Below are 21699 nucleotides of genomic sequence, written 5' to 3'. Positions count from 1 at the left end.
CAGCATTGCATGCAAAGATATTTGAGTACAGCAGGAGCTACATTGTGGTTGAGGGTTTGGGGATTTTCACCTTCAGTAGTCTGGGATTTGTAAAAAAAAAGGGATGTAGATAGCCCAGAAAAGCACAGGTGTTTTTTCAAGCTTTTTAAATTGAAAGCCCCACATAAATGTTTGAAGAACTGCCACGGACAGTTTTGCTGTAGACATTTCCCATAACTGTCTGTCAGAAGGTGAAGAGAAGTGATAGATAAATAAAATACTTAACATTGTGGTAAATGCATTTCTTTGTTTTGTTTTACAAAGTCGTAATTTTATTGTTAGAATTAGCATAATTTTAATTAGGCACTGGCAGAAGTCAAAAGCTGGCTCCCAACTGTGCCTGCGTGCTCACAGGGACACGTTATACCTGCTAACCGTGGGGGAGTTGCACGTGTGTGTGCTTTGAAATGAACTGCAACCATTTTGCAGCTTGCCTTCTCAAGTCTGACATCCCTGCAATGATATCCAAAACAGAGGCTGAGTTACCCTGAGCCTGGCAGGACGTGTCAGTGAGATGGATGAAGGCTATCTTGGCTTGGATGAAAAATCCATGACTGATAGCAAGAGGAGAGTTTTATATGAACTCTTATACTGACTGCTGATACCAATTCTAACACTGTTTTTTACTATCATTTTCCTTATTAGAAAAGTTCTCATTTTCTTAATCTTGTAGTTCTTTGGTTTACTGTTCCAATGCTGAGGTTTTTTTCTTCCGTGCAAGCATAAATTGTTACTGGCTGACTGCAGTCACAGCTTTAAAGCTCACTTCTGCAACTGCGGAAAGAGCTAACAGCTCTGAATACCTGATGTTCACGGGGATTTAGGTCTAAACTGGTTTTCTAACCCTTTAGGCACAAACATTTGTTCCTCTGAGAATGTCCTTCTAGCTGAATAATTTTAGTATCCTCCTCCTAGAGTTTGGAGTAGACTTCTCTTTTTTTTTCCTCCCATTGTTTTTTGATTTTTTATCGTATAGGTACTTTTCTATGTGTGTCAAATACTACTGCTGTAGAAAGTGTGACATATAGTCTAGTGCCACTTACCAAGTACAGGCTGTCTGGCAGTCAATTTCCAGCAGATAGTGTTTGTCTCATGAGCTGTGACTAAGGCCCATATAGTTTTGATTTCTAGATCTCATGACTGACCCCATACAGCTGCTGTTTTCAGAGCTGTCATATTCAGGCAGAGGGTGTTAATGCAAACCTTCTTACCCTGTAAAGATTATCTTGCAAGAGATTAATCAGGGGAAATAAACCAAGGAATAGACCTGAAAAAATGCCTAGCTGTTGCAAACTCTGTTAAGAAAAGCAATAAGCACATATACAATACACCTACATATGCAGACATACGTAGACAGGTGGGTATATTTATGTACTTAGGTATATAGAGAAGCACACTTCTATGATCATTGAAAAAAGGCTGTAATATTCACAGATTGCATTCAGTAAATAGCATACATATTCAAGTTACAATCTGTCAATTAAGAAACTTGTTCCAATATATTTTGCAGTCAAAAATGCATAAATTTCACTTGCAAACAAATCCCTCTTTTTTTAAGAAAATCTTTAAAAGCTGCTTCCTTTGCTGAAACTTTTTTAATGCAAACCTATTTATAATAGAAGGGTACAGTGAGTATCCTAAACTAACAATTATAGATGACGACATGGTCTTTCATTATCTGGGATAATAAGCAATTTCATTCCTTGGAAACAAGCAGATTCTACAGCAAGCCTTCAACAAATAAAAAGATGCATAATAGATGCTAGGATCATATAATGTTTCTCTTAATTTCAGGCTTTCTTCTGGATGACAAAGTTATACTGTAGACTGCAGCTTATTTGGAACAGAAAATAAGATATCTTGAAAGTAAGATCTTTAATTTGATTTTAGAAATACTATTATGCTTTCAAAAATGATACTGTCTTGCATGCGCTGCCAGAAGAGGTGTTGAAATTCGTGGTTCTGGGGGGGTGTATTTGTTCCTTCTTAGCTGACTATAAAAGCATTTCTGACTTGGAGCAAGTCCTCACCTGGGCGGTCACAGGCGTTCTTCCAGCGTGGCCCATGAAATAAAACAGTTTCTTTAGCAGGCAAATTTACCAGAACAAAGAAAGAGTAAAAAAAAAAAAAAAGTGCAAAAAGATCCATGAGAAAATTGCTGACAAACATTAGCAGGAATAAAATAGAAAATCATTCACTGGAAAGTGATTGATGAAAGCAGCTAGCGTCAATTATTTTTTTAACACTCCTACCCCATGTACAAACTGGCCTTAAATGGTAGCTTAGTTAGAGCCAAAGTGACAATCTAAGAACACCAAGTTTACAACTCATATTCTGTTACTGCTTTTAGAAGAAGACAGTAACTATTTTTAGGGGGGTACATGTTATACAGACTCTATCTGGTCTGTCTCACAGCTCCGGCTCATTGCTTCTTTCAGCCCACTTCTGACACAAGCCCAAATTCAGCAAAGGATTTACAAATAATTTTAAATAGATGAACAGTGGACCTCTGAAGGACATTCTCCGTTTCTTTAAAGGAAGGAGGAGGCTGAAGGACTAGGAATGGATTTATTGGCGGACTAAAGAAGTCATGGCAATGCCTCCCTCCACGCTCACAGCAACCACAGATAAACGTTTTAGTGCCACCTGATACCATCGTGCATGATTCCAGCTGTGCCATCCCCCATCTCCATGCATAACGGTGCTGCGTTGCCCCTCGGTACTTGTCTGATTTGAGATATTTGTTATTTTCTCCCGTAGTAAAATTGCAGGATGTGCTTCCTCCCTCCCTCCAGCTTTGCAGCCACAAGTTGGCATGCAAAAGGACTGAGGCATCAGGTGTACTTCAAGACATGCTGTCACCAAGCAGGGGAGACACAATCCAGCTCCTTTTCTGCATTTCAGAAGAACATCTGTTTAAATGATGTTTGCCTCCTACATGAATGTCCCTGCAATAACTAAAGAAACTCTGTCCTGTTGTTCCCAATCACACATGCCCCTATTACATAGATACAGTTTGCGGCTTGGTTTGCCTTAAGCCTGTTTTGTGAGTTTTAATATACATTGCAACTTTAAATAACAGAAGAGGTAAAAGGAAAAGAGAGGTCATTTAAGAACCAAAGGATAGAAAGCACATTAAATTTGGAAACAGGTATCAGATGAGATGGGGGAGGAGAAAGAACGGCTCCAAGAACTGGATCTCCAGAGGGGAAGACTCTGGTCAAAAAACAGCAAAGATTATAAAAGCTATCAGACCACACTGCAGCTAGTGCTGACAAAGATAAAATTAGTTTGTGCTCATTTCACACGTATCTTATGGTTGCACCCTTAAAAATCAGTCCCTCTGCTCATATATCTTTTCTGGAACCTGTGCTAATTTTTGCAACAATTGTTCCCTATTTTTTTTTTCCAAATAAATACAAGTCTAAAATGTACCAGAACGTATGGCGAGCTATACAGACTTCAGTACATAACGTGCTATCAAAACACAATGATTCTTTGGTTTTGACATTTCACTAGGTGGTTACCTATTCTTTTCTCAAGAAAAGTTGTTCCTTCCTGGTTTTCAAATGGTGGAGGACACTAATAACGGATTTTTAAAACAAAAAAATGACAAGAAAGAAAATATAAACACCTATTTTATCCAAAATTAAATGCTCCTTGTCACTTAGCTGGAAAAAAAATTGCAACACTCACAAAATATTTTCCTTACTGGCACGATGAAGAACCTTCTTTTCAAAGGGAGATGTCTGGGATAAGTATTCATTCTGGTGAACCTAGGGTAAAATGCCTTGATTCTTCAGAGAGGCATTAAACAATTAAATAAATGGAGTTTCTTTTGAATTTGAAAAATTAGAAGATAATTTAGGGTTTGTGTCATAGCAGCCGCAAAGTAGGACCAAGTTGCATGTAGACCATAGGATGAAGCTCGAAACAGGGAATCTGTGTGTTTGAAGCCATGGTATTTACTAGTCACTTACACAGCATTCTGCTAGTAAACACCACATCGTTAGCACATGCAAAGTATACGGTGGATTTTATAACCCAGAGCTCTGACTGATTCTATAGGAAGTGGCTGGTTTTATCTTTAAATCATTCCAACTCTTTCAGCTGCTGCAGCAGTTAAGATCTATTCTTTCTGCACCAGGTAGGGCACTGTCTTCACATCTAGACTAACATCTAAAGGGAACAGGGATCAAACTGCATGACTGCAAGCAGTACTAATCATTTATGCATACTGTTTGGAAACAATTCTCAGGTTTGAAAAGTGCCTTTCAAATAAATATAGGCCAAGGAAACATAATCATCAAAAACAACTTAGACATCACCTTCTTCAAAAAGAACAAATTATAATCACGATATGTAATAGCTCTTGAGCAACATTCACATCCCTGTCAGGGGTTTTGAAAAATTGACAAAATGGAATGTGGATATTAAATGGGGTTTTTTTCTAAAAAAATACACATACACGATAACAGTTTCCTGGCAAGCTGAACTTCACAGTTTTTGTCACTTTTTACAGCCTGTCTTGATTTATAGGAAGTGTTATCTCCAGTACTCGAAGCTACAGTGCAAGGGGAACTGCTGTCTCTGGCCATGCACAATTGACCCAGTTCTTCACAGGTGGAGATTAAAAGCGAAGACTCTGGAAAAGCTAATGTCCTCTATCACATCTGGGTTCTGGAAGTTCCACAGCACTCCTAGGTTATGAAACCCCGAAGCAAAAGCCTCTTCCATGGGACTGATCTTTCCCTTTGGATCTGTTAAAAGAAGGACGAGGCCATTTCTAGAGACTGTTTCCTCCACCCCTTGCCCTAGGACTGAAGCCCCAGGTTCACCCCGGGAGCCCTCCGACGAGCAACCTGGGGAGACAGGGAACTGAGGGTAATCCTCTCCTTCCTCTCCGCAGACCACCCACACAAGGCTGCCCCACTGATCAGGGGTGGAAAGGCTACAGTTCCCTCTTCTGACATAAAAGTGTGTCCCAAAAATCACATGAGCAGCCTCAGAACCGGCCAGTTCCTTCTCCACAGCTTCAGGCGGCATGGGAGCCAGGCCACCGATTGCCATGGCCTTCCTTCTCCCACAAGCAACTTCTTGCTTCTGTTTTCTGTTTGTTTGCTGGGTTTTTTTCCCATTACCAGGGGCAGCCCTGAGGGCCCAGCACCTTGCCACAGGAGCCCTAGTTGGAGTTCACCTCTTCCACTGCCACCACCTCTGGCTTCTGCTCCTCTGCGCTGGATCCCCAGGGGAAGGGGAAGAGATGGAGAAAAACAGGAGTATTTTGTACATCTTTGATGCACTGACCTTTGCTACAAACTGGCTTTTTGCCTGAATAATGTGGATAAAATATCACCAGAGCATTTCTCTCCACTGTGGTGCCCACTTCCCTGGACCCAGCAACATCCCCCTCCCAACTCAAACTGAAATCTGCATTCATTGTACTGGAGGTCACAATAACAATGGATGTATTTCTTAGAGTCTGTTTTCAAAGCACAGGAAATAAATGAAATCCCCATCTGCTGCTGTATATCCTTCTGCTTTAATCCTTTGAATCACTAGCAGTGAGAAAAGGAGCGCTGGACACGGGAGAGAGCTATCCCATCTCCTTTCTGCCATACTGCCATGGCTGCAAGAAGAAAAGCCGCTCAAGCTGAAAAAGAAGATGACGGTTGCAAAGCAGTCTCTGTGAGGAGCTCTCAGCCCTGGAAAGGACTCACTGGTCTGAAATAGCTTGGGTCTGTTCATCTCCAGGGCATGCTACAAGAAGCATCCCTCTGCTCACACTGGTGATGACCATGACGTCTGCAGAAAAAGAAGAATTTGTGCGAGCTCTGTAACAAGTGAGGGGAGAGTGTGGTCACCTGCTGTAAGTGTTGACAGCAAATTACCTTTTTTTTTACTTTTTTTTAATAATTTATATTGAAGGAACACTTGTGTACATGCCAACAAGATGATATATGGGCGCAGAGGAGTGGTGATAATTGTACCTTGATTTCCCCCTGCCATCCTCCTGTGATGTAAGTTACTTTTTAGTTGTTATTTGCTGGCATTGCGCGATAGGCTCATATTTCCCTTGCGCAGGTATATCTGCAGCCTAGCCAACTTCTGTAGCCATAATACGTTCAGCTCAGCTTTAGCCTTTGGGCACTAGCAGCTTTTCTCTCTTTAGTAGGGCTGGGAACAGGTGTCCTTTGTTTGTGTTTGCTTTGCTTTAGTGTGGAATCTGTGCTAGAGGGAGGGAGATGAAGGCAGGGGATGGAAGGGTGATTTAGAAGTGAAGTTGTTAAAAGGGATACTAGTGTCTCCTCTCCGTCCCAGGTGGATTTCCTTTTGTTTAGTCTACCAGAAGAGCAACATACTTCCTGCTTTACATGCACAAACAAAAATATAAGAAAATGAAAGCAAAGATGTTGAGAGCTGTGGGCTCAGAGGAAAAAATAAAATAGGAACAAAATAGACACCCCCCCCCCGCCCAGCTTCCTTGGATGGCACAAAGCATCATAAACAAAGTTCTACAGCTAATATGTTGCGGATACACAGTGATATATAATATTGCCCATAAAATTAGTCATGTGTTATTGCACAAAGTGGTGTGTTCCATAAGAGCTGCCTATTTAGCAAGCTTGATCAAGAACATTAAATATGAAAATAAGGAAAAAACATTTAACATTGTTGAAAAGTAATTAAAAATATATTTCACCATATGGTTCTCTGCCATTACTTCATTTCAGCAAAACAAATGCCTGGAGCATTTATTATCCCCCATCATTTTTTAAAGAGGCCTAATGTTCCCACTTGGCACAGGAGACACGCAGATAAAATGAATCAGCCCTGAAATGAATTGTGTGAAATGCATTTGTCTAAATTCAAACAGCTTCCCTGTAGTCAATAAATGCACGAGTACTTCCAATCTCTCAAAATGCATATCTCTGAAAAATAACTATTTTTTTGCTGGTTATACACTGTGTGTAATCTTTGACAAAGGCTAAAATGCCATTAGCTTTATTAGGGTTCTGCTGCAGTCAGCATTACAAAGTTCAAGTTACTAATACAGCCCTCAAACAGCCTTTGTATTAAAAAAGCAAAACAAAAGAAAAAATTATAAATAAAATAAAACACATACACCAAAAAGCTTTCAAAGCACAGCTAAACTCATGAGACTAAGTTCATCCATGGTGCAATTATGCTCTTTCCTGCGCTGTGATGCCAGGAATAAATTTGACCACGGGGCTTTAAAGGATGGATTATAAGCAATTTTATTTTAATTCATGGTGGACAAGAGAAGAAGGTATCTTCTTTCATAAGTGATGATCCAAAGAGCAGTAGTTTGCAGGGCTGCATTCTGAGATTTATTAAAAAAGTGATGTATCACTGGCCAGTTAATGGTGGGGGAGGGGCGTATTATTCTTTTGAAGAACAATGGATTAATAAAAAGGCAACCTAACAGAAAAAAAAAAGTCCTTGTTTTTGTCAAGTGTTAGGAACACCCATAATTAATGAAAATAATATATAAACAGAGCTGGATAAAGATATTCATGCTGTGTAGTTGATGTGGTAGTTTATGCGTTACTGGCACTGAAACATATGCTGTTTCTCTTTGTCTTTACACTGCCTCCTTTTGAACATGTGCAACTTGATCCACCAGCCTGTATAACAAAGCTCTGCCATGCAAGACAACTCACTGGCACTGACCTGGCACATAGCTGTGTGATGAGTGACCTGAGACAGAAATCAAAACGCAGCAGATTCTTCCTGGGTGAACGGAGGCAAGGAATGCATTGGAAGTGATGTCAGAAAGCCCTACGATGCCCTGTAATGGAGAGAAATAGTCCCGCCCCTTCTGGAAGCAATGGGGAGAGACAGAAGAGACTGAGGAGAAAAAAGTACATTAGATTAGTCAAAAAAAATCTGGCTTTTTCTGTCACTGTGTGGAAGGAGGCACAGAGGAAAATGTGGTGGGAATCAAGGTGATGTGGATGTGGGATTTGGGATTCTGAGTAGACGCAGCAGGAGCAAACTTTCCCACAGTACCACAAAACCCATAGCATACTTTTCCTAACAAATAACATGTCTTTCCTTCTGCCCTCTTCTATTCTACCCCAGAATGTAATTTCAGTTCAAACAACACATTCTGTTCTCATCTGAAAAAAAATATGGAGGTGCAGCACTGGCTTCAAATGGCATCTACAAGTGGAAAAGTTCGATCGAAATGTTTCAGCTGTAAACCACAATGGGGCTTGGTAGGCTGGAAACCCTGGAAACTCCCAAGTGAATCATTATCATTCACTGCTGACCACCATTAAAGAATATGGCTGACATTGGCAGACCAGGAAAAATGTCTCAAGATTATCAGATCCATGGTAAAACCATAATAGCTAGCAGAACTGTGTGATTTTCAGCAGATGCAATTTTGTTACAGTTCCAAATGACAGAAGCTGGCTATTCAATTCAGGCTCTACAGATGTGTTCTTTCAGCTCTGGAAGTCCGTTTCTGAGCAGTGCTTTATCAGGCAAGAGGGCAACACTGATGCAGAGAGTAAAGGTGGTGAAGCTGGGGAATGTAACAGATTTCCATCTTTATCAATGGGACCGAGGGCATATACTGATCAATGAATCCCATCAATAAAGTAATGTATTTTGAGCACAAGGGTCATTTGCCCTTTACGTAAGAAAATAATCCAAGTTTGAATGAGCTTTTTTAGTGCTTTCAGTTCATGATTTGATCTGCTCTTAAAAGTTTTGCTAACATTACTGAGTTGAATAGAGGTATGAAAAGAAATCACACTTTAAACCAGAACATGCAGACATAGTTCCTCAAGGAACAGATTTTTGTTCTGTACCAAAAGAGGAACTGTTTTTCTAACATAAGTAGCATTTCCACTTCAGAAATGCGTTGGTATGAATAGGTATAGCTATATTGGTAGACCATTGTAGGTGCAGGCCATCCCTGTAAAACAAATGAAGTATTTAAGTACAGAGTCTAAGAAGTTTACCTAATGTTTGCAAACTGATCTGAGATCTCCAGGTGAAAGATGGTCTAGGAGTATAAACTGCTACAAGATTAATTACTGGTAAAAATAAGCATTTTACTAATTCAGTTAGGTGAAAAATCTTTTGTGATTTTATGTCTTAAATCATCTATAATCTTCTAAATATTCAGCATGGTGGATTTGTGGTATCAAGCTAAAAAGCAGAGGGAGGAGAAGCGTCAATAACGCTTGGCACGGCCACTCCTCAAATTAGCTGTATATGCCCATCAAAGGCGTTTCCTACATACCAGGCTGGGATATATGTTCCAGGGGCCTCTCAGCTTCCAGGCCCCTGCTATGAAGTAGTACAAAACAGTACCATAACGTTCCACTGTTACTGTGCATATTCTAGATATTAATGCAAGATCTGTTTTAATTAACTAGTATTTCTAGCTACTCAAAATGACTGAAGCTCACTTTTCTCCAGCAAGGATGTATATTGCATAAGTATAAATTAGCTCTATTTTGAGCTCAGCAGCAGTGCAGAAGACCATTGCTGTCCTGATTCAAAAAAGTGAATTTCTGCCAGAAAGAGAAGGAATAACTAAGTGTCATCTCCTGATGAACATAAAAGCAGAGGAGGAAACACATATGTGATTTAGAAACAGGATTACTCATAGATTCAGAAGTTATAAATCCAATTACCTTGCTTGATTCATCAATAAATGGGAAAGTAGTATTTGTTTTATTATCAAATTAAGTTATTCTTTGGAAGTAATCCACTTAAAATAATTGTTCCCTCTCATCAAGCAAAGGTAATCAGTAAAAAGGAACATAAAATGTCTTTCTACTGCTTTCTGCAAAAGGCTTTTTCACATTTTTTTGAGCACCAGATTATCCCATTATAAACAGCAGCAGAGAAATCCAAGGAATCCACATAAGTAAATGCTGCTTTTATAACTTCTTTTGCTCCGACTACCTGGCACAATGGTTTAAAAGCAAAACTTCTCACACCACAGGTTCAGAATAAAATGGTCTTTTGGGAACCCTGCAAGTCAGCTACTACTGAATTTTCTGTCCTCAGTGAAGCAATGTTGGTGAAACCTTTGGCTGCCAGGGCCGAAGTATTCTCAAGTGCATCTTCAGCTCGCAGGACATTACTCTCTGTGTGCAGAGTACAAAAATACTGGCAACACTGATTCACCAATATTGACACAACAAATACAGGTTCACCTGTCTCAGGAGTAATAGTTTAAGTAGAGGCAGAGGGAGATGAAAAAGCCTACAAGTAATCCATTGTGGCTAAAATGTGTTCCTACAATTTTATGACTTACCTAAGTGGAACTTGCAAATGTAATGTACGGACTAAAGTAGGGAGAAAAATACCTAAAATCTTAACCTTTCCTTTTCTAAATCTCTTTTCTGCAAGGCAGCCACATCCTCTACAGTCCTTTAACTCTGAACCAGTAAGGTACCTGGAGTGCTGCCTCATATTCAGTTTGGTATGCAAAAGAATTAAACATCCCTCTGGTTTTTGAAAAGGAGATCAGCAATCACACCAATGCAAACAATGCTTTTATTTGCCATCAAAGATCTGATTCATCTCATGCAGAGTGAGATCCAATAGTTGGATTAGAGAGATTATCTGGCAGCGACCAGAAGTTTTTGTGTTCACTCTATTCTAGCAAGACTGAGAAGGTTTTCATCCGTCTGCTCAGGGACCCTCCACTGGGTTTTTTTGGGAAGAGGTGAACTGACTTCCACTGCAATGCTAGACACACCAGCATTGAGTTTAAGACAAAGCTGTGACTCACTGATGATAGATTAAATTTTAAATGTCAAGCTTTCTGACTATGGAGGAGTCACAGTCTGGAGCAGCCTTCTGATAGTGTAAGCACCAAGTAAATGATCAATTTTAAGCTGGAACTTAGCCAGTTTATAAAACGTATTGCATGATGTCATTGTCCATGAAAAGCACCATGGTGTGAGGACCTGGTTCCATGACCCAAAGACTTCTTTTTCACCTGTGTCCTATGCCTCTAAATTTCTAGGAGCTGCAGTGTTGTACCAGACCACAGTTCTCTAATGGAAGCAGCTGTTGACCCTTCGGATATGTAGGCTATTCAGTATGCAAGTTAACATCTAGCTTAATAACAAATGAGCTACAGAACTTTTTGGAGTTCACTTATTTCAATGCAGCAATCTATTTCTGGGTGTCACTAATACTAATGTGGAGTTTGTATGTACTTGTCTAGGACCGTATTTTTAGCTGGCAGAGACCCATCTGAAGGCATAGTTTCTTGTCTACAGTTGGAACCAAAATGTCAAACCATACAATATCTAAAAATATTAATGTAATAGCACACAGAAAAGTAAGAACTACCTAAGTAAATACAAATGGATAAGTCAGCTTCAACTCGTGGAATATGCTATTCTATTTTTTCTTGCAATAGGCATCAATCATGTTAATTTTAAAAAATTCAATATCCAAATATTTTTACATACTCCAGTGAAATATTTTGGTTTAACTTTGAACACATTATGAAATTGTGCATTTCTAATGTTTACAAAAAAACCCCAACTTAGCACATTATTACAATTTTTTACAATTCTAGAACATTTACATAATCTTTAAAATAATAATTATCTCTAAAAATGCTGATTTGAAAATTCTCAGAAAATACTCAGGTGTTAGCATCATGATTGGAGTTACCATTATAAACATTATATAAAAATTATAACTGCACATTCTGCTTCTGAGATAGTTTAATCCAGCAGTTTCATTTAATGATACTCATTCTCAAATGAAATTGCTGTACTTGAAATTTTAGGGAACCCGAATTCAGTGGAGAACAGTTTAGATAATAATAAACAATGATGTATCAGAACAAAAATCTTAGGATAGTCAAAGGGAGAGAAAACCAACAGTGATTAAAATAAATGAGCAAAGAACAAAACTTATAGCTATAAATTAAATCAAATACCTTTAGGCTCCTGTGAAGTCTGAAGAATAGCACTACAGGCTAATTTCAGGGAGAAAAATCAGAGGAGGAATTCTGCAGTGATTCTAAATAAAGTATACTGTGAGCACAAGGATTAACCGCAATGCACTACATGAAAAATTAATCTATTTTTGTCATCTGGCTTCTATGACTCTATATTTTTCGGTTCCACTATAACAGTACTTGGGGTGTTTTTTCTCCTCTTCAACACACTTATGTATGGTTTTTCACTGACAATTCATTTGAACAACAGATCAAAAACACCTCTGGAGTATGTACGCAACAAGACTGCGTGACCAGGGTGGGCATTTTCCCTTGTAAAATTCTAAATTCTGAAATCCACCATTATTTCCTGATGTGAAGTCCACAGCTCTTACTCTTAAATTATGCTGCAGACAGAATTCAATACTGAGGAGATTAGCAATAAGAGACTGAAACTGGAGAGTGAGGACCTGGGTCCCACAACATTTGAGGGCTCAGGCTGGCTGCATCTCTGCTAAGGAAGCCAGAAGAGCTCTCTAGTTCCTAGATCTTGTTGTGTGCCTCACCTGTGTGGGAACTGCAAACTGGGGAAGACCCAGACTGCTCTGCATCTTTCCTATTCTCTGATTTTCTCAAAAAAAGGAAATACGCTTCTCTCTGAGGTGGGAACCATTGCATGTTTTGGTTGGTGCACAGAGAGGGAAACCAAGGGACCAGAACCCAAAGGCAGAGCCTCTGTGACAGGGCAGACTTTGAACCAAATAATTAGAAGTGCTTTGGGCAGAAAAATCTAGCCCTTTCCCACCTTATTTTTAAAATCTGGAATCCGCTATGAAGGTTAATAGCACCTTCATTAATATACCCATCCTTTAGACTTCTGCTAAGTCCCTCTTATTCCATATACACAGCCGTATCCAAACAAGGGGTGTGATCTTAGGAGATACTTGGGCTTCTTCAGCTCTAGCTTGTCATTTCACAGAACTGGGCAGAACAGAGCAGCAATTAAATATCAGATTTGTGTTTAAAAATAGAGAAATTATTACAGCAGACTAAAAATACACAAACATTTTTGTTAAACAGCAGCTTACAAAACCCTGGTTGAGACATAGAATAATGAGTTTTATTCCCAGAGGTTGAGTTCTGGGTGCGTTCATCAGTTCAGACTTCATTCATTATTGCTGAAGCACTTTGTGGGACAGACGAAAAACCTGCCATCACTGTCTGAACATGGCCCCCCGCAAGGGTGGAACTCATGCCCAGAAGACATCAGAAACATTTAGAACCTCAGTGCCTTCAGAAACCAACGTGGAAGCTGTCTTTTACACTCACTCTTTCCTCAGAAACTCACACAGAGCAAATTCATTTTTTCCACCAGCATGGAGAAAGCAGATAGTCACAGAGATCCCTTTCTATGACTAACAGCTGTAGGTCTACAGATGCTGGGCTTCATTCAGTAGACTGCAGTCATTGTATCCTCTATGTTAAAAGGTGGTGAGCTCGGTTTTGATGTGCTGTTGTTAAGTGGCATAGCTCCATTTACACTTCTTGAAGGTCTGGACCGGTGTCTCTGTCTTGGTTTGTCCTTTTGCTAGCTAAGCTCAGTGAACTTCATACAGAGAGCACAGACTTTGAAGTTACCAGAGGCAGGTGTCAATGTTATCATCAATAGCACTTCTGACACATGACTTCAACTGGGATTCTAACTGCATTTTTGCCAATACACAATCCTTTAACTTCCTCTAACTTAGCATAATTGCATTACAGGAATTTCAAAGAGTTCTTTGAACCAAGGTACAATTAACATCCTTTCAAAAGACATTCCCACCCAGCAGTTTATTCCAGGTAAACTTCCTTTCTGAAGAAAGAGTCTGTTTAAATGTAAATCAGCTTCTCCACTTCTGGAAATTGTTTCCAGCCTCTTCTCAAATACACTTTCACACCAAAACCTGTCTTCAAGGCTTTGCATGTTATAAGGTACATTTTCAGCTAGAAAGCAGGTAAACAATGAAGTTAATTTTATAGATGTAGTTGATTGTCAGAAAATCAGTCTCTACCTCTAGATTACGAGACCATGGATTCAAGTAAGAAAAGCTACTGATAGTGGATGTCCTAGGTAAAAGATATCAGTGGTCTTTCACCTTTAATCTAATTTTTAAAGTGTCCCAGTAAATCCTTACTGCAAACTTTGGCTGACTGGAAACTGAACGGCAGCTGTAGAAGACAGATGAAGAATAGCCTGAATGAAGCAAAGACTGAATGATGCTGTCTTCTGTCCATTGCTGGGTAAAAATGAGACTTCAGCCTCCAGAGCTGTCATTTTAGCACGTTTATATAGCACTAAAATACACATTTAGAAAAATCCAAATGTCTTAATCTCTACACAGTGTCATTTAGGATATCATCTGACATTAGCTAATCATGCACATCCTCTTCGCTTCCCTAAGCCAGGCACTGCTGCTGAATGGGAGAAGATAAGGAGCCTGTTTTTAAAAGGTTTTAAATGACAATGTTTAATTTCACCATTATTTTTAGGAAAGAAGAACCTTTATAAGCCTTTTAAATAACAATCCATGGCCCCATGGTAACATCTTGGCTGGCAATTATAGGTGAAGGTACTGTGCTATAAGAAGCTTTGAAATGTCATAAGAAATTCTTCCCTTTCCTTTGCATCTAATCCATGTTACAATTGCCAGTGTATGCTGCACTCAAGCCACGCAATTTCCAGGGGCAGCCCATTCATATGCTGTGAACATTTATAAGTTATACGTCGTATAGTATTTATTAGAATTTGGATAGAAAATTAAGAGTTTTATCTCATTTTTCTAAACACACGCAAAAGGGTTTGAACTATTGCCTCTTTTTTTTTTTTTTTTTTTTTTTGGATTATCAAGGATTAACTTAATGATTTCTGTGGAAAACAAAACCCTCCAAAAAAGCAAGGAGAGAAGGACAGGAGAGTTTGGGTCATATTTAAACAAAAGAAATCACTGCTAACAGCTAAGCAGATGCAATGAAAGGATAATTTTCACAACTTACAGCATTGGAGATGTCATAAGCTTCATCTCTTTTCTGAAATATGTGATGCTATGACTAAAATACAGCCCCCTTCATCACAGGATTTTTGGTCAGGAAAACATTGTTCCCAGGTAACACATAACCACTTCTGGCTCCCTCAAAATATCACTTAACTGTCAAGCCAGGGTAACACATTTATTCCTGGACTGCAAAGGAAGCTGGGTACCATTAGATGATCCATTTTAAAGTTCAGGACCTGGAGTAAGAAATCTCAATGAGGTTTTAACTGCTGGTTTTAGTGGTCTACACTACATATTTTGGTATTTCTTGTTTGAGTCCAAAGCAGGAACAAAATGCTTACAAAGTTCATCCTACCTCTGGCAAATACATGGTAGAGGAGATCTAAATCTGTGTTCCTGGACTAATTCTTTCAAAATTGAGTCAAAGGAGGATTTAATCAAGTAGGGTTAATAAATTCACCAAGCCCTTATGATCACTATGGTCATGCTTTTAGAAAAGATCACAAATCTCAAAGAAAGACAGCTGCTCTCAAAACCAGAAAAACGAATAAAGCAGAACAAGCTTAAGCTCCCAGAAACTTGTTCCTTGCTGCGCTAGTCCAGATTGTGTCTGGGGTGAGGAGATAAAGAGCACTGGATTCACACTGCTCCAAAATTGAAGCAGAGCAGGGGTGAATCAGGCCATGAAATTTGTAATCAGATCTGTTGATTGTTCATAGTGCTTTTAGTTCTGCTCTGTTTTAAAATAACTGGGGTTTTACTTGAGAAGAGAGCATTTATCACAAACAGGTTAGCAGCCCTGAAGAGCTGTTTTAAAAAGCTGAGTTCTCAGATTGTCAGACTCGATAATTCCCTATAAATTCCAATTCAAATTAATCGATTACAAAATCCATAGGATCTCTGGAAGGGGAAGAGTCCTGGGAGCAGACTTCAACCGGTAAGCATTTATTTTCCACTGAGATCAAGGTGTTCCAACTTGTTGCATTAAGCTTTTTTGTTGTTTTATTTTTTTTATTTGTGCTGCCAGATCACACCTGCTGGTGCTCCCTTCCTCCCCAGAAAAAAAAGACGGAAAAAATACCCTGAACCTTTGTCAGAATTTATTTAGCCACTAGGTTCAAATTTTCCAATAAGACAGAATGTGGTGCTCATGCAAACAATGTGTGTTCATTTACATTTGCTTATGCTAATTTCCATACTCATTTCTTTGTCAGACTTTTAAAATATTGCTTATACATAGACATGTTTATATATGCATACATGCATGAATTCAGATACTATGTTAAAAAGTTTTTCTCTTTGCATACTTAACATACTTTGGTGTGATTGCCCAAAAAATATCAATAACAAAGAACTTAGCAGGTCCTTGTTGGGAGTAACCTTAAACAACTATGCTTTAATCATTTGGTGATCAACCTTCGATCGGAGTCAGAAAGCATTATGTGTTTCCCCCACAGTCATTTGTCGTGTACATTATGATTATATGGAAAGGACATTCTTTAAACAAAGGCAGCAAGAAATAAAGTGATCTTCAATCACTGTCATGAATATTCTGTTTAATTGCTGATGGCTTTTATTTCACCACATTGCAATGCCCAGTCTGTTGTTTTGCAGTCCAGATTTGCAGCAGATCAAAAGCTACAGTGGGGTCTTCCCCTTCTCAGGAGGCCCGGAAACAAGAGCAGAACCTGCCAGTTCAGGCCAATATCTGCTGCAGGGTGATGATGATGCTGCAGGAGGAAACAGATTTCTCCCTGACAAGACAGAAGACAAATACTCTTCCAACTCGCTCTCCCTTGATTGAAATGACACATCGCTACATCTTTCTCTTGTACATGACTTACAATCACAGCTCATTATCCTTGACCTGTCCTTAACACTGTACAGTCTGCCTAAAATAAAGGTTGAATAGTCTTTTTGACTGCTCTGTTCCCATGGAAAACTTCTGTTTGTTTTGTCAGAAGCTGTATATTTTAAAAGAGTATCTACCTTGACAACTCCGAGAGACCTTGACTGTATCAGGAAAGAGTTCTGCTCTTTTAATAGAAATATCCCCCCTTGACAAGAAGTAAATATATCGCCCATAACTGCCTCTGCTCTTCTCCTCTGTTTGACATCCAAAAGAGGAGATACAAACAGAGTGTGTGGCTGGTTGGCCATGGAGAAAACAGTAATTTTGTCCTAAAGAGGAAAACAGGCACTTCTGGAAGGAATCAAGTCTCCAGGGAGCAGGAACCAGAATCAAAGGCCATGCTGATGTTGGTTGCCACATGCTATGGTCTTCCCAATTTAGAAAATGCCACATTCCTTTGAAGTGCCCACAGAAACATCTGTGGGTTTGTGGGTCGGGCCCTGTTAAACGTTAACTGCTTAGTGCCACAGAGCAGGATCTCTCATCAGAGCCTGTAATCTATTTATTTGACCAAAATACTGCAAAAGAAGCAGGGTAAGTTTTGAAAAGCTGTCTATCCCAAACTTAGTAAACATAAATAATGTATTTCTTCCTGGCCTTGGTCTGCTTTAACACAGCAGCACAAAAGCAGTCTTGCCATTGCTGCTGAGTGCAGCTAATGGTCTTTTTGTCTAAATTACAGTTGGTCCCTCTAAAAGTGTGTTTCCTGCCAAGTGCGGTTTCATGAAACGCTGAGTCAGAGGAGCTGGGAGGAGGGACCAACAGCAACAACAGCAGCTGGCAATGGACTCATAAAATTAATGGCACTTTTAAAAGGTTAAGAAACAAGAATGCTTTGGGGCAAAAGGAGAAAAACTGGAAGGCAGATAAACTGGAAGGCAGGGTAAGTTACAGTGTATCGTCTCCCAGAAGGGAATATCATACTATAGTGGTTTGATGACATATAGAGTAATGCCTTAATATTTAGGAGTAGATCCTTTAAAATATTCATGTGCTTCCTATTGGACTAAGGCCTCAGATACAGAGTCAGGTCAGCATACATCAGCACAGTGATCTGCCCCGGGAAATTTGAGGCAGTTTGCCCTAGTTCAGCTTTCTGTAAGAGAGACTTAAGTAAGCCAGCTTACTTTGTATTTGCCTGAGGACACACACGCACGTTGACAGCTATTGTACCTCAAGTGATAAGCTGTGGGTTGTTAAGTGACAGTAATTCACTCTAGTATCCAATGCACACAAAGTATGAATACTTGTGAGGGTGTTAGCCCACTTTCTGACTTCCAATTGGGGTAAGAGTTTTGCCACCTTGTCTACCTGAATTTGCCCTCAGCTACCAGACAGCCACCATCTCTGAAAGACAGAAGATGACAGGGCCACACAGCCAGCAATGACAAGAAGAGATGAAATATCATTTGCTTCTTACACTTGATGCCTGGAAATGGGAACAGGGAAAACAGTAGGAAGAAAATAAAGAAAAGTGAGATGGTTTTAAAAGTAGCTTAGGCAACTCCCAACCTCCCTGGCCACTTGTCCCTGCTCCCTGCCACCCTCCTTGTTGTGTCTCCAAAGCATATGTGGGAGCACAGAATGAGGGATCTTACACATTTGAAAATTAACCCCCACGAAAACTGCTTGTTTTCCACCCAGAAAAGTAATTTAGCTCTATGTACAAGCTCTGGGGTCAGTGTAACAAAGAGGGCAAGAACAAGTGGCTGCAGGGCTGTTTTAGCCAGCATGACAATGGAAAAATGTCCATGTAACCACAACCACCTTCTTAATTTTCAATGTCTTTTCCTGCTCCAAGCTCTAATTCCAGCCACCCGGGACCTGATCTTGTTTCCACTTAAATAAATTGCAGCTTTGCCATTAACCTTGATAGGAGTAAGATTGATTCTTGATATGTAAAGGATATGCTTTTCCACATTTTTTCAAGGGTAGCATGGAGCAGTACACTGGCACTGAGTCCAGTCCTCCACACTGGCTGCTCTGTAGTAGATACTTGGTCCCCGAGGAATCAGAGACCAAACTCCACAAGCCCCACACAGAAGGGCTCCCAACACCCCAACATAGGAGAGCAAGGGCTTGGCAAACTGCAGCTGATGCCACAGCAGGAAACGTTACTGTTCTGCAAGTACGGCCCTTTCATTAGCGCAGAAGGTAGGTCCCACGCACAGGGTGGGTTCCTGCAGCAGCTAATGCCAAGCTAGGGCTGTTCTGCCAAAATGTCCCCACAAAAGAAAGGCCACAGAAGGACGGAGGGAAGGACTGTGTCAGCAATAACTGGAGATAGTCTTCAGTTACAGTGAAACTACATGTGTAGGCTACCAAGTTCAAAGCAGATAAACACAGGCCTCCTTGCAGCTTTGCCACGGATGGGAAGTCAAGGCCAAGAGGAAAGAAGCCTGGCTTAACCCTGCAACCTAGCACAATCACAGAGCAAGTTACTTGCCCAGAGCAATGAAGACTCTTAAGTGCCCCAGATTGGTCCTTTTTATCTCCATGAAGAAAGTAATCACCGCAAGGCTTTCTTTTTACCCTGGACACTGTTGCTTCCTGACCCGTTTCTCACCTTTGACAGGGGTTTGAGGTTTTAGTTATAGTCTGCTCTTTCTGCTTCTTTTTTCTCTCCCTACTCATATTTTAAAAGGATTGTTGATGCAAATAAGCAACACAAAGGGGAAATGGACTTTCTTATGCTCCCGTATAACCTTAAATTTAATTCGTGGAGCAGAATCAGCCACACCAACCTGGAGGGATGTTTTGAGAAGCAACTAATCAATTGGTACAGTGAAGGTGTTCATCTGTGATGTTGATGGGTCCTTTATGGAGCCAGTTAGACAATGAAATAATAGTAATAGTTTATACCACTGTTTTCTGTATCATACTGTGGTGGGTTGACCCTGGCTGGATGCCAGGTGCCCACCAAAGCCACTCTATCCTCAGCTGAACAGGGGAGAGAAAATATAAAAAAAAGGCTGTGGGTTGAGATAAGGACAGGGAGACATCACTCGCCAATTACCCTCATGGGCAAAACAGACCTGACTTGGGGAAACTAGTTTAATTTATTACCAATCAAATCAGAGTGGGGTAATGAGAAATAAAACCAAATCTTAAAACACCTTCCCCCTCACCCCTCCCTTCTTCCCAGGCTTAATTCCACTCCCAATTTCTCTACCTCCTCCCCTCCAGCGGCGCAGGGTGACGGGGAATGGGGGTTGGGGTCAGTGTCTCTGCTGCTCCTTCCTCCTCAGGGGCAGGGCTCCTCACACTCTTCCCTTGCTCCAGCGTGGGGTCCCTCCCATGGGAGACAGTCCTCCATGAACTTCTCCAACTTGGGTCCTTCCCACGGGCTACAGTTCTTCATGAACTGCTCCAGTGTGGGTCCCTTCCACGGGGTGCAGTCCTTTAGGCACAAACTGCTCCAGCGTGGGTCCCCTGTGGGGTCACAAGTCCTGCCAGAAAATCTGCTCCAGTGTGGGCTCCTCTCTCCACAAGTCCACGGGTCCTGCCAGGATCCTGCTCCAGTGCAGGCTTCCCACGGGGTCACAGCCTCCTTGGGGCATCTGCCTGTTCTGGCGTGGGGTCCTCCAAGAGCTGCAGGTGGATATCTGCTCCACTGTGGACCTCTATGGGCTGCAGGGGGACAGCCTGCCTCACCATGGTCTTTGCCAGGGGCTGCAGGGGAATCTCTGCTCTGGCACCTGGAGCACCTCCTCCCCCTCCTTCTTCACTGACCTTGGTGTCTGCAGGGTTGTTTCTCTTACATGTTCTCAATCCTCTCTCCCACTGCAGTTTCTTGTTGCACAGCAACTTTTTCCCCTTCTCTTATATGTTCTCCCAGAAGCACTACCACCGTCGCTGATGGGCTCAGCCTTGGCCAGCGGCAGGTCCGACTTGGAGCCGGCTGGCATGGGCTCTGTCAGACATAGGGGAAGCTTCTAGCAGCTTCTCACAGAAGCCACCCCTGTAGCCCCCCCTTTACCAAAACCTTGCCAAGCAAACCCAATACACATACCTTTTGTCTCAGAGTTGTTAGGTTTTGGTTGGTTTTTTTTTTTTCAGGAGATATATTTGTTGCATTTAGCTGACTCTTGGCCTAGATTTTCATTTGTAAGGAATGTCACAATTTAAGAGCCTAAACTTGTTGATGCTTGTTTTATTTATTTTCTCTAAGGAAAAATTTTGCATATCAATGGAAAATATAAGGTCATTTTCCTCAAACCATATATTAGGGTAACTGTTAAAGAAGGCTGCTCACCATGCACTGTGGAAGCGAATGATACAGATGTCTTCAGGCATTCAAATGTCAGGCTGAACATTTCTGTGCTGCAGGAGTGACCTATGGGCTTTCTGCTGATGGCTCAGCTCTATTCTACATGTACTTTCTCATCACTATATTTTATTGTTGTTCATAGAAGCTCACTTATGCATTCCCTTTCATTCCTTAATATTTTTCCAGATGAAAATCTGCCTGAAGCATTTTATGTACTGATAGAAGTTCTCCTCTTCTTTCTTTTGACTTAGGTTTTTATTTCACTTTTTCCTAAGAAAACTAGACAAAGCTGATAAGCTGGGGTATGTAAGGACAACAGAGATGCAAACATCTAGAGAGACAAATGGGACTATTCCTCAAGAAACCCATGCAAGTTTGTACAAACACCAAGCAAAGCTGCCTAGAGTGCACGGAGTATCCCGCCAATGTGTAACTGCTTAGTAAGCTACTTTCCCTGCTGCTAGCTTGTTTAATTGTCTTGTCCATG

General features: G+C 40.6%; 2 long non-coding RNA genes across 2 annotated transcripts; one reads left to right on the top strand and one right to left on the bottom strand.

Annotated features, from left to right (window-relative positions):
* Positions 1 to 1385: 1385 nt before the first annotated feature.
* LOC128142429 (uncharacterized) lies at positions 1386 to 11067 on the bottom strand. The gene is made up of 2 exons (XR_008235398.1): positions 7735 to 11067; positions 1386 to 6407 (listed from the first exon to the last, which is right to left on the bottom strand). It is a non-coding gene; the product is annotated as an uncharacterized LOC128142429 (long non-coding RNA).
* Positions 8037 to 17122, top strand: LOC128142428 (uncharacterized). The gene is made up of 3 exons (XR_008235397.1): positions 8037 to 8148; positions 11063 to 11125; positions 16645 to 17122. It is a non-coding gene; the product is annotated as an uncharacterized LOC128142428 (long non-coding RNA).
* The last annotated feature ends 4577 nt before the right edge of the window (positions 17123 to 21699 follow it).

The sequence above is a fragment of the Harpia harpyja genome, chromosome 5, assembly GCF_026419915.1.
Source record: "Harpia harpyja isolate bHarHar1 chromosome 5, bHarHar1 primary haplotype, whole genome shotgun sequence".
In the NCBI taxonomy this organism is placed as follows: domain Eukaryota; kingdom Metazoa; phylum Chordata; class Aves; order Accipitriformes; family Accipitridae; genus Harpia; species Harpia harpyja.
Note: the sequence above shows the minus strand (reverse complement) of the source record. Positions and strands in the feature narration are given on the sequence as shown.